The sequence below is a fragment of the Pantherophis guttatus genome, chromosome 5 (genome assembly GCF_059756535.1).
Source record: "Pantherophis guttatus breed Tessera chromosome 5, ASM5975653v1, whole genome shotgun sequence".
NCBI lineage: Eukaryota > Metazoa > Chordata > Lepidosauria > Squamata > Colubridae > Pantherophis > Pantherophis guttatus.
In genome coordinates, this window is record NC_142067.1 from 108,450,642 (window position 1) to 108,467,666 (window position 17,025).

At 39.0% G+C, this 17,025-nt stretch overlaps 1 protein-coding gene across 4 annotated transcripts in view; it reads right to left on the reverse strand.

Moving 5' to 3' along the window:
• GPC6 (glypican 6) overlaps nt 1–17,025 on the reverse strand; it is a 939,262-nt gene that overhangs the window by 691,079 nt on the left and 231,158 nt on the right. The window lies entirely within an intron of this gene.

Here is a 17,025-nt window from a genome sequence, read left to right on the forward strand (position 1 = left end):
GGAAAGTACTGCATTAAAACCATGATTGCAAATGCCTCTCTATTTGGTTTCAAGATTTCTCTGCCATATTCCTCTAGACCTGTGGTGAAATCCAATTTGTTTTACTACCTGTTCTGTGGGCGTGGCTTGGTGGGTATGGCAGGGGAAGGATACTGCAAAATCTCCATTCCCACCCCACTCTGGGGCCAGCCAGAGGTGGTATTTGCCAGTTCTCTGAACTACTCAAAATTTCCGCTACCGGTTCTCCAAACTGCTCAAAATTTCCGCTACCGGTTCTCCAGAACCTGCCAGAATCTGCTGGATTTCACCCCTGCTCTAGACTTATTTATTAAATTCTTACAGATCATCTTACATGAGGTATTAATGTTTAAACCATTCTGTAAACGACTATACTATTTCCTTCCTTCCATTTGCCAAACCAGCTCATTTTCTTGGTCAGAGTTTCCAAACCTTTTCCTCTAAAATGCTGTTTTAACATTTGGATCTGGATATTTACAGAATTATTTCACAGACTGCAATTGTGCTCTCCAGAAATTCTTGGCATTTTACTCCAGGAAACTCTTTGATCTCTGCTGTTATGCCACTTACTGCAAAGATTATATGCCAGAAGTGGCGTTGAATACAATTGAACGGCTTTGCTTTCCCCAAAGGGTTTCCCCATAGAGAAATCTGACTGCTTTAAGTTTTGCTGTGCCAGCACTATGCCAGACAAAAATGAGAATTAATTCAGCTGCTGCCCCTATTAAAACCTGATAAACTGCAGTGCTTCAGATTAAAGATGGTAGCTCTCTCCTCTTTTTCTTTGTGACTCATATTATATAAATCAAGCCCATCATTTGGTACAAATTCAGCCACTAGTGTTCAATTCCTGGATTTGTTACTTTTCTAATCTTACATCTGTCTGCATTTGCTCCATTTTGACAAACTTTTAGTACAAGATTTGGAAAAATCTATACCACCTAGAACAGTGTAACACAGTTTACAAGCACTGTGACTTTATACTCAAATGCAGGTAATTATGGTTATTCAACAACAATCTTCCTGTAAGGTACCTAGAAGTTATAATAAATGAAGTAGCTCTACACATATAATATTTTATCAATGAATATTTCACAATGTTGTATTGTGAAAATGAAGTAGTTAAGGGTGGAGGAGAAATCTGATACGTTTTTCAATAAAAAGATTCCTTATTCACGTTTCTTAAAGCATCAAGCAAATAGAAAGTAGATATATTTTGGCCACCATGCTTTTCAGCAATGAGATTCTTCACTTAACAAGTTTGTCAAAAATGCACACAGAATGTATACTGTAAAGGAACAGTGTGTCCAATGCAGAAACATATGAATAAGCATTTCCTTAGGATATACTGTTTGCCAAGATTAAGGATGGATTAACCTTTCAAATATGATTTTCCTTAGCATCTATTTTTCAACACTAATTTGGTTTGGTTTATCCTGGGCTATCACATCAGCTTACTTATTGCTTTTCTAAAAGTATGGCTGGAATTTTTTTTCAAATATACCCGTATGTGTACAATATGTAACTTTCCTAATAACTGCAGATTTATAATCAGTGATCATGAATTAAGCCATAGAATTCAGAAAAATTGTGGATATTCACAGATACATACATGAAGGTCACATTGGGACTTAGATTAAAATGCAATTTAATGTAAATATAAATAAGAGTGGAGTGGAATGGAATGGAATGGAATGGAATGGAATGGAATGGAATGGAATGGAAAGAGGAATAGGAATAGGAATAGGAATAGGAATAGGAATAGGAATAGGAATAGGAATAGGAATAGGAATGAATAGAGTGGTGTGGCGTGGCATGGCGTGGCGTGGCACGGAACAGAACAGAACAGAACAGAACAGCTTTATTTTGGTCAAGTGTGATTAGATACACAGAGAAGTTGTCTCCAGACACAGAACCACTCAGTGTATATGCAAAGCAACAAAATAATAATAATGCCAATAAAAGGGGGAGCGAGAGTAAATAAGGTAGTAGAAGGATAAATAATAATACTACAGCCACACTACATGAGTTTTTATATATAGACATTTACAGCATTGAGAGAATTAGATATTTAACAGAGTGATGGCACGAGGGGAAAAACTGTCCCTATGTCTACTACTAGTTGTTTTGGCATATGATATTCTATAACAGAGGTCCCCAACTCCCGGGCAGCGGACTGGTACTGGTCTGTGGCCCACTGAAAACCAGGCCACGCAAGCAGTGGATGAGACGCGAAGCTTCATTCGTGCATGCATGGGAGTTAGGTTGCACATGTGAAATTAAACACACTCCCATTGCTGCTACTGCTTCTGCTACCAAGCTGTGGAGCCATAATGGTTGAGGACCACTGCCCAATAGCATAAATAAATATAATTTTATTAGCTATATAAATATGTAAATATTTTATACATTTATTATACATGCATTTATTATATATAAATTATATAAATATAAATATATGAATTTTAATGTAGTTATATATAAATAGCTTGTAGATAGTTTTATTTATAATAAATATAAATAAAATTATATTTAACGTAAATAAAATCATATTTAATATTTAATGCAAAATAAATTGAAATGTAAACAAAATACATTTCTTAGGGTTTGCTAGCCCAAACATTTTAGAACTGTAAACAGTCAGAAATGGGATGAAACATTGGGGAATTAAGATCATGGGGCATGTGAAGTTGTGAGCAATGATAAATCAATCTCATCCTTTCCCTTTGCTGGAGCAAGGGCAAAAACAGTTCTCTGAACTCCTCAGGCTGGACATCAAACTGAGTCAAAGACCTAAATGATTGATAGTACCAAAAGACTTCACTGACAGGTGTCCCTGATGTTTAAATCCTAATACTATACAAGTTGAACTACTACCAATATATATCTTAGGTTACAAGTTCAAGATCCACAATGAGCTGAAGTCACCACACCAAGCCTGAAGAAATACTTGACTGAGTTAAATAAAGCTACATAATGGCCACATCCATGTTTATTTATGAATAAATTGCATTGAAATTAATGGGGCTTACTCCTGAATAGATTGCCTTAAGTACTGCCAAAATATCAGTTTTTTAGTTCTCCCACTTCTGAAATCTTATGTTATCTTAACTTATGGCTGAAGACATTAATGATAATGACATCCTAAGTTGATATAAAATTTTATCACATAAATTTACTTGATTTTCACATGATTGCTGACATAAATATTACAACATATTTGTAATGACATACTCAAGTTTAGCTTCCTCTCTAACCCAAGTTTGAAACTAACCAGTAACTTAATGCTACTCCATCTGAGTCTATTAAACTTGCATAAGAGCTTTTAAAAGAACAATATGATCATTTCTGATATTCTTTGTTTAATCCAAGGGTGGACAATATCAAAGACATACCATGTTTCACTGAAAATAAGACCCTGTCTTATATTTTTTTGAACCCTGAAATAAGCGCTTGGCCTTATTGCCATGAGCTCAAAAGCCCGTTTGGGCTTATTATCAGAGGATGTCTTATTTTGGAGAAAATGGGGTACATCAGATGGATGTGTGCCTTTGATATTGGGGGTATATTCCATCAGGATGGAGATTAATCAACTAGATTAGTCTAGTTGAGACTAGCAACCTAGAACTAAGGAGAAACTTCCTAACAGTGAGAACAATTAACCAGTGGAATGGCTTGCCTTCAGAAGTGTGGATGCTCCATCACTAGAAGTTTTTAAATAGACAATCACTTATCTGGAATGGTATGGGATCTCCTGCTTGAGCAGGGGGTTGGACTAGAAGACTTCCAAGGTCTTTTCTAATGCTGTTATTCCGTTCTCCTAACTGGATTCTGTTGTGGCCCGCCAGTAGCCTGTGCAGATCATGGCTGATCCCGACGACGAGGAGGCTGGTGTGGTGTTGCGCCAGCAGCCGGCACAGCCGGCGCTCGCATCGGACAGCGAGGAGGCTGAAGAGGATGTGGTGCCAGAGGCAGAGACTCAGCCAGGGCCTTTAGAACCTCCAGAGGCTCCTTCAAGTGGAGAGAGCGAAGTGGAAGAGCCTCTTCTCAATGCTCGAGCATGCAGGGCTGCCAAAAGGCAGGAGTGGCTACTCAGGAGGAGGAGGTCTCCTCAAGAGTAAGGCTTGAGGATAATTGGCCACTCCCTTAGCCTATTTAAGTCACATGTGGTTAGTAAGTTTCTTGCTGGAAACAACTTGTAATTATCATCAGAGCATTTTTGGAAAAGTCTTATCGTATTTTGTTTTCTGGGCTGGTTGCCAACCTTTGCCGGACTTTGGTTTATTCTTGCTACTTCATAAATTTGATAAGGACCATTGTGTCAATATCCTCGGAAATCCAGAGCTGGGACAGAACAGATCCTGATACATTTAGGAACTTAACAAAACAGGATATTTTCTCTTTTCTTTTTAATAACATCCTAACATTGCAACATGCATACATGCAAATATAGGGTCAGGGGTAGTATGGAAGGCTCTGATGGAGAAGAAAATAGATAGTAACTTTCTTAAGCTAAAATATCTTAGAATCCATGTTGAAGTGTGAATGATTCTCATCCTTTTCTTCTACTTCCTACAGCAAATTGAATCTGTTCCTGGCATACAACAGGATTCTTTCACTGAATCTCAAAGGAATCTTTAGAGGAAAATTGGAATAGTAAAGACTTGCTTGAGGACACCCCGTGAACTGATTAAATTGGCAGGACCTAAGATCGTGCGTCTCCTGTCACATCTTTGGCTTCTTTACTGTTTTAGTACAAAACAAATCAGCAGGGAAGAAAAGAAAATAGTTCAAACTCAGTTGGGAAAACCTTGTTGGGACTGAGATACTTGGTAACAGCTTGCATTACATTCGCCATGTTTTTATTGCTTGCTGCTGTGTGGTTTTAACTTGATCACTCAGCTTCATAAACAAATAGGAGTCAAATTATATGGCTGAAAATTTGAGAAGATGAAATTCCATCATCTTTGGCAGCGTTAAGTTATGTAACCTATGTTTGGGACATTATCCTTCCAAAGGGGGGGGGGCGCATCCTTTCTTAATAACATCATTCCACTTGAAATACCTCTAACTCTTAACTACATGTATCACGCTTGAAGTAATGTTCATTTTTACAATATTTTTTTCTAATAAGCGCACTGGGTGTTTAACCATCTATATCAATATTTGAGATATAGTTTAATATATTTAAATCTACAGATGAAGGGAGTTTCTTTGTGATGACTAAAAGGTAGAATTAGAAGTGAAAGAAGGAAAAAAAGTAGCCCACCATCTTGTATATATATATCATATAATCAAGGCTATGGTTTTCCCAGTTGCAATGTATGGCTGTGAAAGTTGGACCATAAGAAAGGCTGAGCACCAAAGAATTGAGGCCTTTGAACTATGGTGCTGGAGAAGACTCCTGTGAGTCCCTTGGACTGCAAGGTGATCAAATCGGTCAGTCCCAGAGGAGATCAACCCTGACTGCTCTTTAGAAGGCCAGATCCTGAAGATGAAACTCAAATACTTTGGCCACCTAATGAGAAGGAAGGACTTACTGGAGAAGAGCCTAATTCTGGGAAAGATGGAGGGCAAAAGAACGGAACGACAGAGAACGAGGTGGCTGGATGGAGTCACTGAAGCAGTAGGTGTGAGCTTAAATGGACTCCAGAGGATGATAGAGGACAGGAGGGCCTGGAGGAAGGTTGTCCATGGGGTAGCGATGGATCGGACACGACTTTGCAACTAACAACAATAACAACATAATGTGAGGTGCCACTGAGAGGCTTGCAATGTAATAAAACATTGGGAAATAAAACAATTATAAAAGCAAATTAAAATTATAAGCGGTTAAATTAAAAACATGGGTTATTTACAAAATGTGAAGTGGAAAACTGATAGGATTGGATAGAAAAGTCTTTCTGAGATGCTGAAAAGAAAAAGGGACAAGTATATAAAACAGAAGGAGAGGTTTACAATCCATGGAGTATGGATCACTACAAACTGTTGAGATCATGTCAGAAAAGTTAAAAATATAGAATGACCATATGAAAAATAAGCCTAAAAAAAATACCCAAACCAAATTAAAGTCAAAGAGACAAAGGTTTCTTGCAAGGAGAAAGATGAAATTGTAATGGCTGAAGAGAAGAAGCAGAATACTTTAATTGGTATTTTATATCTGTCCTTGAACAGGGCACTAAACAGCATAATTGAATAGGAATGCAAAAATTAATGTGAACAAGCATGGGTTTATCATGACTTATCTTCTATTTTGGGGAGTAACTAGATCAAATAGATCATTGTTCAGTGATTCTCAATTGGTGAAATGACAGTAACAAGTGTTATTCAGTGGCAGAGGCTGCCTCGTAAATTGGAAAGTTTCTATTCACCCAAATGCTTTGTTCATTTTTTGTGAGATATCTTCTGTGGGCCATTCTAGCTTCGATTATATGATTAAGAAAGATTTAGAAGATTACAGATTTCCATAGATTTGTAAGAGTCAGTATAAAGTATATAACCCACACTCCTCTTCCACCACGATAGCACAAAGTTGGTGTGTTGTGGTGGGGCTGAGGAGATTTTATATAAAGTTTGGAAAATGGATGGCAAAAGAGAAGTATTTGATATTTGTGCCAATGTTTGATGGAGATTGGATGGTACTGTTGAGTGAAGAGATGATGGTACAGAGAAATGCTTGTATTTGGTGAGGGAATACAAAGAGAAGACAAGTAAAATGAGGAAAAGGCAAAAAAGAATGGCATGAGTAGTGAAGGAAGAAAAGGTAAAAACACTGAAGAATGCAACACTGAACTAGCTGTCTGGATATGGGAAGCAGCCTACAGTTAAAGCCAGGCTTTTGGGCTAGGCCTCCAGGCAGTAGATGTGGCTTGGTGGTATGGGTGCCCTACAGTTACAGTAATGTTGTCTTATACATGTGTTCAATTTTCTTAACTATTTTCCATCTATTTTCTTGTTTAGATTTTTCAGTTTTTATTTTTCCATGAATAAATAATAGAACCATGAACACACATATTAAAAACATCTCAGACAATATAAGGTATATGTATAGAAAAAGTAAAAAAAAATAGGAAAAAAATTAATTAAAAAAACCTTGTTTCACCTGTTTACTAAAAAGTAGATAATTGAATGCTGTATTTAAATACTACCTTGAAAAACAGTACCAATTTTCCTTATAACAATAGACATTATTATGCTGCAATAAGATATTGTAATAGGATTTATGTTACATTTATCTATCCATTCAGTTTTTTTCACACTAAACAATGCTTAAAAATCAAGTCAGATTTAGAATTGGAAAAAAAGCATACAATTGCCATAATATTTTAAAAGTGACCATATATACACTTTCCAAAATTAAATTCCTATATAGAAGCACACAGTACCTTTCATATATAAAAATTAAATTTACCTGGAACAGTACTACAGCTTAATAAAGGTTCTAAAATTTGATTAAAATCTCCAGACAGAATTGTCTGACCCAAAGCTAAAATAAAAGTTATTCAAAAATATATCTAAGTAAACCATCTGGATGACCCTTATTAGGCCCACAGTGCAATAAATAAAATGTGATTATTAGAACATAATATCTCCAATATATCCTTCTGGAGCTATTATTACTTCTCCCTCTACAAATGTTGAAGACTTGTTAATTAAAGTCATTAAATTAATTAATTAAACTCTTGCAGTTTTTGAATTTCTACTAATACATATTTATCTGTTTCTGCTTGGATTTCACTGATTTAATGATGTACAAAATTCTATTCTATATATATTCTGCATATGTATGTGTGTGTGCGTGTGTGTGTGTGCATGTGAGTGTAGATAGATAGATAGATAGATAGATAGATAGATAGATAGATAGATAGATAGATAGATAGATAGATAGATAGATAGATAGATAGTGTCATACCCCCGTCGGAGCCTGAATCTGAGGAGGAAGATGAGCTGGAACTGGAGCCGAAGGAGATCGAGTGGGCGGCTTCGTTGGAATATAGGGAGGAGCAGGCTGAGTCAGGCTAGGGCATTTCAGGATCGGGACGGCTTGTAGGCAGGGAGGAATGGGGGCAGGATGACCAAGAGAGGCTAAGCAGTGAACATGAGAGACAGAGCTCAGGTGATCCCCTCCTGATCCTCGAGCACGGAGAGTGGAGAGAAGGCGGGAATACCGCAGGCTGACCCAACTACTCAGGAGGAGAGTGTCCTGCCCCTCTCCACAAGGCACATCTGGGGACTGAGATTTAAGGAGATGCTGTGGGGAGGGGCATTTGTCAGAAACAAATGCTGAATTCATGGAGTGTTGTGTGCCGTTGTCGACATTGGACGTTTCCTGGACTTCTTGTTTTATTTCTTGCTTCCTGGATTCATTGCCTTGTTCCTTTGCTTCCTGGACTAATTGATTTATTAATCCCTGCTGGATTTCTTGTTTTACAGCCATTGTGCTCACAGCGTTGTGCTGGACTACTTGCAGCCAGAGGCTGCTAGAGGTACATGTGTCATCACTTTGCTCTGGGACTTGCCAGAAAAATGGGAGCATTTGGGGAAATTTGGAGCATTAAAGGGGCAGTTTGAACTATCAGCTAACTGTGTTGCCTCTGTGCCTTGCCCCGGGTCATCACAGATAGATAGATAGAATACTTTATTTTATACACTTTCTTGGAATTCTTTAATAAATAATTAAAATTTAAAAGTGTAACTAAAGATGGAAACTACTTATTTTTTTCATTCTAGCTCATTTCTTACAAGTCTGACCGCATTGTTTCCTTGAGTTATGGGCAAGATAACTCTGCTTTTATTAGTGAATGTTAAAAAGAAAATTTGAAAGATGCAAAACCTGTTGTTCAAGGAGTTATATTTTAATTTTCTTAGTGCTCTCATTAGCAGTCTAGATGATGATTCCTAGGGGCTAATTCTAAAATGGGAATTTTAGAGCCTGTAGTACAGTGGACTAAAGCACTGTTATTAACATCTGCTGCTTGCAATTACTGCAAGTTCAAATCTCACCAGGCTCAAGGTTGACTAAGCCTTCCATCCTTTCAAAAGTAGGTAAAATGAGGACCCAGATTATGGGGGCAATAAATTGACTTTGTATAAATATACAAAAGTATGAAGGCTATTGCTTAATGCATTGTAAGCCACCCTGAGTCTCCGGAGAAGGGCGGCATATAAATCAAAGCAAATAAATAAATAAATAAATAAAAAGCTAGAGTATCTCTAGATGGGAACAAAGAGTTGGCATCATAAAATCATATCAGAAATAAATTTGGAGAACATCTGGTCCAGTAGCCTGCCCTGTGCGGGAACCTACTACTACAGCAAACCAAATAGATGTGTACCCAGTTTCTCCTTAAGGAAAATCTATACTTCCCAATACACTCGGTTCCATTGCTGAACACTTTTACAGTTAGCAAAATGTTCCTGAACTCTAATGAAAATCTACTTCTTTGCAATTTAAACCCATTGTTTTTTGTTCTGCCTTCCCGAACAAGACTGAACAATTCTGCCCGCTCCAACAATTCCTGATAGTTTTTTGTTCCTTCCAGGTCCCTTATCTAATAAATGCCAACACAGAATCTATGATGTGAATATTATTACTGCTTGCCAGAGTTTCTCATTCTTTTATATTCTACCTTCAAATTTATGAGCATATTACCATCTGTGCTGCAGGTGACTTACAACTGTTTGGCATGGCTCTCTGAGTGTACAGTGTGCAAGTACATAAGCCTATATGAGCACTACTGAAAAAAGAGAGAAAAGAGCATATATGTGTTAGTCTGAGTTGGCAAGCATTTGATCCAACATTACAGTTCTAAATGAGACCTGAATATTGTGTTTTTCAGTCCAGTAGTAATGTGTACAACAGGAAGGTAATGCTTGATCATGAACGATTAGGTCAAAATGACATTCTTGAACAATCAAACATTAAATCCCTTTAGATTTTAGATGAAAAAGATATGAAGAACAGTTGCGGGAATTGAGTACGGCCAGTTTAGTGAAAAGAAGGACTAGGGATGACATGGTAGCAGCATTCCAGTACTTGAGGGGCTGCCACAAAGAATAGGGAACTTATTTTCCAAAGCACTAGAAGGCAAGACAAGAAACAATGGATGGAAACTAATCAAGGAGAGAAGCAACCTGGAATTAAGGAAAAACTTCCTAACAGTGAGAACAATTAACTAGTGGAACAGCTTGCCTTCAGAAGTTGTTGGTGCTTCAACACCAGAACTTTTAAAGAAAAGACTGGACAGCCAACTATCTGAAATAGTATAGGGTCTCCTGCAATGGGCTGGACTAGAAGACCTCCAAGGTCCCTTCCAGCTCTTTTCTGTTTGATTGAGCATGGATTTCTGATCCGTTGCAGGACTTTCCCTCTCTGTGCATGAACAGGGTCTTGTGCGAGGACACATAAGCACATAAAAGCTGTCCCTTTCCCCCCCACAATCCTCATTCCCCCAAAGCAATGTCTCCATTCATGACTTTAATATAGCAGGAAATGTTAAGCATATGAAGTAGCAGCTGTTTTTCCAACATTAGCTCATCAAACTGACAAATTGTCACTCATGATGAGCTGCAAGGTGGCACATTGTTCCAAGAGACATATTGTTGTAGTATATTGTAGCCTGTTTAAAGTTGCTGTCTATGTTTTTTTAATGCCTGTCATAAAATAAGAGAAAGAACCATGCATGCAAAGGTCTGCCTTTCCTGTTGTCTCTTTCACAATGGCTGTTTCCATGACTGGCTGTGCTGCAGCCATGGAACAGCAGCGACCTAAAAAGCAACTCCATTAAGAATTGGTTCAATTCAGTCTCAGCTTTAAGGCACATGTTACTGTATTCCTTCCCATTCAGTGTAATGCTGAATGAGACATGTTCTGCATACTCTTTCTGAAAGCATTGTTGATCAGGAATCTGATTAATTTGATGATTGGCTAAAGGCAGGGGTGAAATCCAGCAGGTTCTGACAGGTTCTGGAGAACCGGTAGCGGAAATTTTGAGCAGTTCGGAGAACCAGTAGCGGAAATTTTGAGTAGTTTGGAGAACTGGCAAATACCACCTCCGGCTGGCCCCAGAGTGGGGTAGGAATGGAGATTTTTGCAATATCGTTCCCCCAGGAGTAGGGAGGGAATGGGGATTTTGCAGTATCCTTTCCCTGGAGTGGGGTGGGAATGGAGGTTTTGCAGTATCCTTCCCCTGCCATGCCCACCAAACCATGCCCACCAAGCCACACCATGCCCACCAAGCCACGCCCACAGAACCAGTAGTAAAAAAAAATTGAATTTCACCACTGGCTAAAGGGAACGTATGCGGAGATGGCCGAATTGAAGTTCAGGCCTCAGCATAAGGCCATGAAAAGTTTCAAAGCAAACCATTAGCCTGTGGGTTAGGCATGTGACCAAAACCACAGAAGGCGTGCTTGAGTATTTTATAATTTCTATATTTCTATGCCTTACCTGTTGTATGCCAGCTTCTTGTTATTTAACTAAGTGAAAGCAAAGAAATGTATAAATATCTGCCTTAAACTGTGTTTGCGGTTCTTCTACCTTTAGGGAGGACCCATATTTATTCAACTGAATAAATGTGTTTGCCTTATCAAGACAAATCTGGACTCTGTCTTTCATTCTTTACTGAGTCACACCTGAATCCCTGCATAATAGCATCTTATGCATTTTTGTAGCTTAAATCCTCAGGGGTAGGGGATATGATTAGGTCCCACTTATGTGATATATGTCCCACCTATGTTTTCAAAAACATCATTCAGGAGTTTTCAACTCAACAATTTTAAGTAATTCCAGATATCTCCCCCCCCCCAAAAAAAGCACCCTTAGACATAGATCATAACCTTAGTAGAGATTAAAGAATAGAATTGTAGACTGCAGGGATTTTGGGAACACTAAAAGCAAAAAAAAAAAATCCCTGCTGAATATTAAGAAGCCAGAAAAATTTGATTTAGCATTCTGTCCAATGTTCAAGTGAAGAAAATGGAAATGTCACTTCACTGGGCCAAAGATAGTTCCCAATGAACACCTTGACTCCCCTTCTGCTTTCACAATTATCTCCTTTATAGCATATAACAATGTGGCAGGTTGCCTTGCTGAAACTGCTTCTGGCATTTAAATTCCAGAGGTCAATTTCTCTACTTAAACTCAGACCCAGACATGTGATGATTTAAATTCATTCTGTAGCAGTTTTGGGGCAAAGCAGCATTTTTCAAAAAAGAAAAAAGTCCTTTGCATATACAATAACCCGATCCATACACAGTGTACGGGATAGAAACTATTCATGCCAACGGATAAGTAAATCCAGCCTTTTTATCTTCCTCCTTCTCCCTCCCCCAGCCTTTGCCCCCAATTCCTTGGGTCTCTGCAATCACATTCCCTGCATTCATGTTTGTCCTAACCAGGGGGAAAAGGAAAAAAAAACAAAACACTTTCTTCGGACACCTTTAGTGTTCCCTTAGGGGCTTGAGGTCAATTAAAAAATGAATGCCTTCCAAAACAGATTGATAATTAGTTAACAGTCTCTTCATTATGAGTCCCATGGGAGACATTAATTTACAAGAAGTCTGACCCAGTTGTCCTTGGGAAACCATCAAACTTGCAGAAATGAATGTCACAGCAAAACTGTTCATTTGAGTACAGCACAGGCACAATAAAGCTGTTATGCCTGCTAATCCTCTTGCAGATCATCATGCTCTTCTGGTTATTAGTTTATTCAAGCATATCTAGGTAAACATTGTTTTTTTTAAAAAAAGGTACAGTTAGAGATTCTGAATATACAATGAATCAGATCATTAATTTATGGATTGGCGGATAGTCCCACTGTCAGGTGGATTTAAACAACCATATCCAATGTGTGTCCTTAATGGCAATGGCTCTATATCAACATGAGAGAAAGGTACTGGATATCTGGGGTCCCCAATCCCTGAGCCGTGGCCCACTAACTCGGCCTTGAGCTGTTCGGAACCGGTTTACCGAAATACTGGGCGAGCATGCACATGCTCATTCCCAGTCGTACAAGCAGTGGGCACACATACCAGCTGCTCGTGCAAATGGAGCTGCTGCTCATACAGAACCATCCCCTCTCTCCACCCCTCCCACTGGTACACAAAGCCGGAAATGTTGGGGAACTCATCTGTATATGAGCCGCGGTGAGCAGTGGTTAGAATGCAGTACAAATTGCAGGCTACTTCTGCTGACTGCCAGCTGCCTGCAAATTGGCAGATCGAATCTCACCAGGCTCAAGGTTGACTCAGCCTTCCATCTTCACCTTCTGAGGTGGATAAAATGAGGACCCAGATTGTTGGGGGCAATATGCTGATTCTGTAAAGTGCTCAGAGAGGGCTGTTAAACAAGAGTTTTACAAGAGTTACGTTAATATCAAAGAAATGGTGGAACAGAGTCACTAAAGAAAGGATGTAAAAGAAGGAACAGAATGAAATGGGAATGGCAAAAATTAAATAATAATTATTTATTTTAAATAATTAAATAGAATTGTTAAATTGTCCCGCAATGAGTTCTCTCGTGGTGAGTTGCCCATGGCGAATTGGCTGCAGTGAATTTGCCGCAACGACTTGGCTGTGACAAGTTGCCCCATTCCCTCCCAGATTACTACAATATGCATGTTGGATCTTGTTTAACATATTAGATCATACTCTACGTCAGGGTAGTGGCAATATGATCTAGTTTGTAATCTGATTTGGGTGACAGTTTGTCTTTGAAGTGATGGATGGTCTTTTATCATGGTCAGGTTCTTCTTTAATTGTTCTGGAGTTTTTATGCTCTCCTCTACCACAGGGAATATGATCTCTTTGATCAGTCCACTCCAGTAGCCATTCCAGAACTGGGTTTCAAAAAGCTTGGGGTGTTTGTAAGATTTTGGCACATAATTCAAATAAGGCCTTGATCACTTTTGGAATGAGAAGTGACAATGATCTTGGCTTGCATGGCCTTGTGTGGCCCTTTCTACAGTATCTGTTAATTCAGGGGTGAAATCCAGCAGGTTCTGACAGGTTCTGGAGAGCCGGTAGCAGAAATTTTGAGTAGTTTGGAGAACCGGCAAATACCACCTCTGGCTGCCTCAGAGTGGGGTAGGAATGGAGATTTTGCAATATCCTTCCCCCAGGAGTGGGGAGAGAATGGGGATTTTGCAGTATCCTTCCCCTGCCACGCCCACCAAGCTACGCCCACCAAGCCATGTCCACAGAACTGGTAGTAAAAAAAAATGGACTTCACCACTGTGTTATTCTCAGGAAACCTCCTGATTGCTGGAGGATCTCCAGGAAATTAAACAGCAGAAAAGACACCTAGAGTGCTGCTGGAGGAAGACAAATTGCAAGACTGACCAAACAACTCCCATCAACAGAGGTAGCCCTGGTGGACCAGTGGTTAAGTGCAGTATTGCAGGCAAACTCTGCCCACAGCCTGGAGTTTGATCCTGAGAGGGCTAAAGGTTGACTCAGCCTTCCATCCTTTTCAGGTTGGTAAAATGAGGATTTGTGGGGAGCAAAATGCAATATGCAAATAATGGTTTACATTATAAACCAGTCAGAGAATGCTACTGCTATAATAAAAAAGCCTTTAATAAGGAACGGTAAAATGTAATTGTTGACATTATACTCACTGATTAACCGCCAACAGCTCTTTGTAGGGGCCATAATCTCTTTTGGTAAAAGGAATCAGAGTCATATGAAGAATATTCCAGGTACCAGACACGCAATATAAATTTACATATGGAAATTTAATGCAAACATGTATCCTACTGTATTTTGTTTTTCTTTTTGGGCATGAAATCTTTGGATAAGGGCAGGGCAGAAATGCAAAAAAATAAGCTAATGTTTCGAAGAAATCCATGGAATGAAGGCACTTTTCTTTTTCCTCTTATCTCCAGCAACTATTGCTATTAGATGTTATACTACATCTTTATTGCTTACATCTAACCATGATGTAACATCTAACCATGATGATGCAGATGAGGACTGCAGCCAAGAAATTAAAAGATGCTTGCTCCTGGAGAGGAAAGCCATGGCAAAGTTAGACAGCATACTAAAAAGCAGAGACATCACCCTGCCAACAAAAGTGTGTATAGTTAAGGCTATGGTTTTCCCAGTTGCAATGTATGGCTGTGAAAGTTGGACCATAAAGAAAGGCTGAGCTCCAAAGAATTGTGGCCTTTGAACTATGGTGCTGGAGAAGACTCCTGCAAGTCCTTTGGACTGCAAGGCGATCAAACCGGTCAGTCCTAGAGGAGATCAACTCTGACTGCTCTTTAGAAGGCCAGATCCTGAAGATGAAACTCAAATACTTTGGCCATCTAATGAGAAGGAAGGACTCACTGGAGTCCTAAGATTGAGGGCAAAAAAAGAAGGGAACGTCAGAGAACGAGGTGACTGGATGAAGTCACTGAAGCAGTAGGCATGATCTTAAATGGACTCCAGAGGATGGTAGAGGACAGGAAGGCCTGGAGGAACGTTGTCCATGGGGTTGTGATGGGTCGGACATGTCTTAGCAACTAACAACAACAACAACCATATTACATCTTTTTAAAACCTGTCTTTTTTCAGCTTGTCACTGCTGATGTTTTTCTAAGAGAATACCAAGTAATGTATTTGGTTGCTTTAATGTAACAAACAAGAATAAAAAGTGAATTTTTGCCAACACCAAAAAGCCAGAGGTGGGCACCCATCTTAGTGACAGTGGAAAATATACTGCCCTCTCGCTTGCTCTTTTTCAGCAATCGGGGATGCAAGATGCAACATTGCAAATGGTAATCCATTTAAGCGTATTGCAATTTATTCAAAAAATGCCAACCGTCATGCAGAGGAAGAAATTTGTAATTACAGGGTTTCTCTTTCAGCAGTTTATGAAATTGTCTTATTTCCTTCTGGTGTCTTATTTCTATCAGATTATTTAATACAGCAACAGATCAAAGTTGTATTACAGGGAGATCAAATAACCAGTAGCACTCATATTTAAATATGATTTCTTAAGACATGTACATTTTTATTTCATAGGGTTCTGTTAACATAATCTTTTTTCCTACCGAAGCCTCCCAGGTTTATATTAATGATATTAAGGAAGAAGAAGACAGAATTCATAAAAGCAATGGCAATATTTCAAGCTCTGCTTCTTTCGCATAGAACTGGCTAAAAGGAACGTATATGTTAGGCCAATAACAGTTACTTTATTTGTGATATTCGTATCTGAATATTAAAAATAAATTACAATAATATGTTGAAATAATAATTTGCATGATTGTGAAGGCGATTTTACTTTAAATCCAATGCTAATGCTACCCTCCAAGCTCACCGCAGATGGGGACTGCAGCCAAGAAATTAAAAGACATTTGCTCCTGGGGAGGAAAGCTATGGCAAATCTACATAGCTTACTAAAAAGCAGAGACATCACCCTGCCAACAAAAGTGTGTATAGTCAAGGCTATGGTTTTCTCAGTTGCAATGTATGGCTGTGAAAGTTAGACCATAAGAAAGGCTGAGCACCAAAGAATTGAGGCCTTTGAACTATGGTGCTGGAGAAGACTCCTGAGAGTCCCTTGGACTGCAAGGTGATAAAATCGGTCAGCCCTAGAGGAGATCAACCCTGACTGCTCTTTAGAAGGCCAGATCCTGAAGATGAAACTCAAATACTTTGGTCACCTGAGAAGGAAGGACTCACTGGAGAAGAGCCTAATGTTGGGAACAATTGAGGACAAAAGAAGAATGGGACGACAGAGAACGAGGTGGCTGGATGGAGCCATTGAGCTTAAATGGACTCTAGAGGATGGTAGAGGACAGGAAGGCCTGGAGGAACATTGTCCATGGAGTGACGATGAGTTGGACATGACTTTGCAACTAACAACAACAACAACAACAATGATGCTACTCTGCTGTTGTTGTTGTTGTTGTTGTTGTTGTTGTTAAATGATCTCCCTACCACATGAGAGTTATTGTATGTCCCCTCAATTTACTGGGGCCTTTTCTGAGTACCGTGGAAGTCTTACTGATGCAGCCTTTT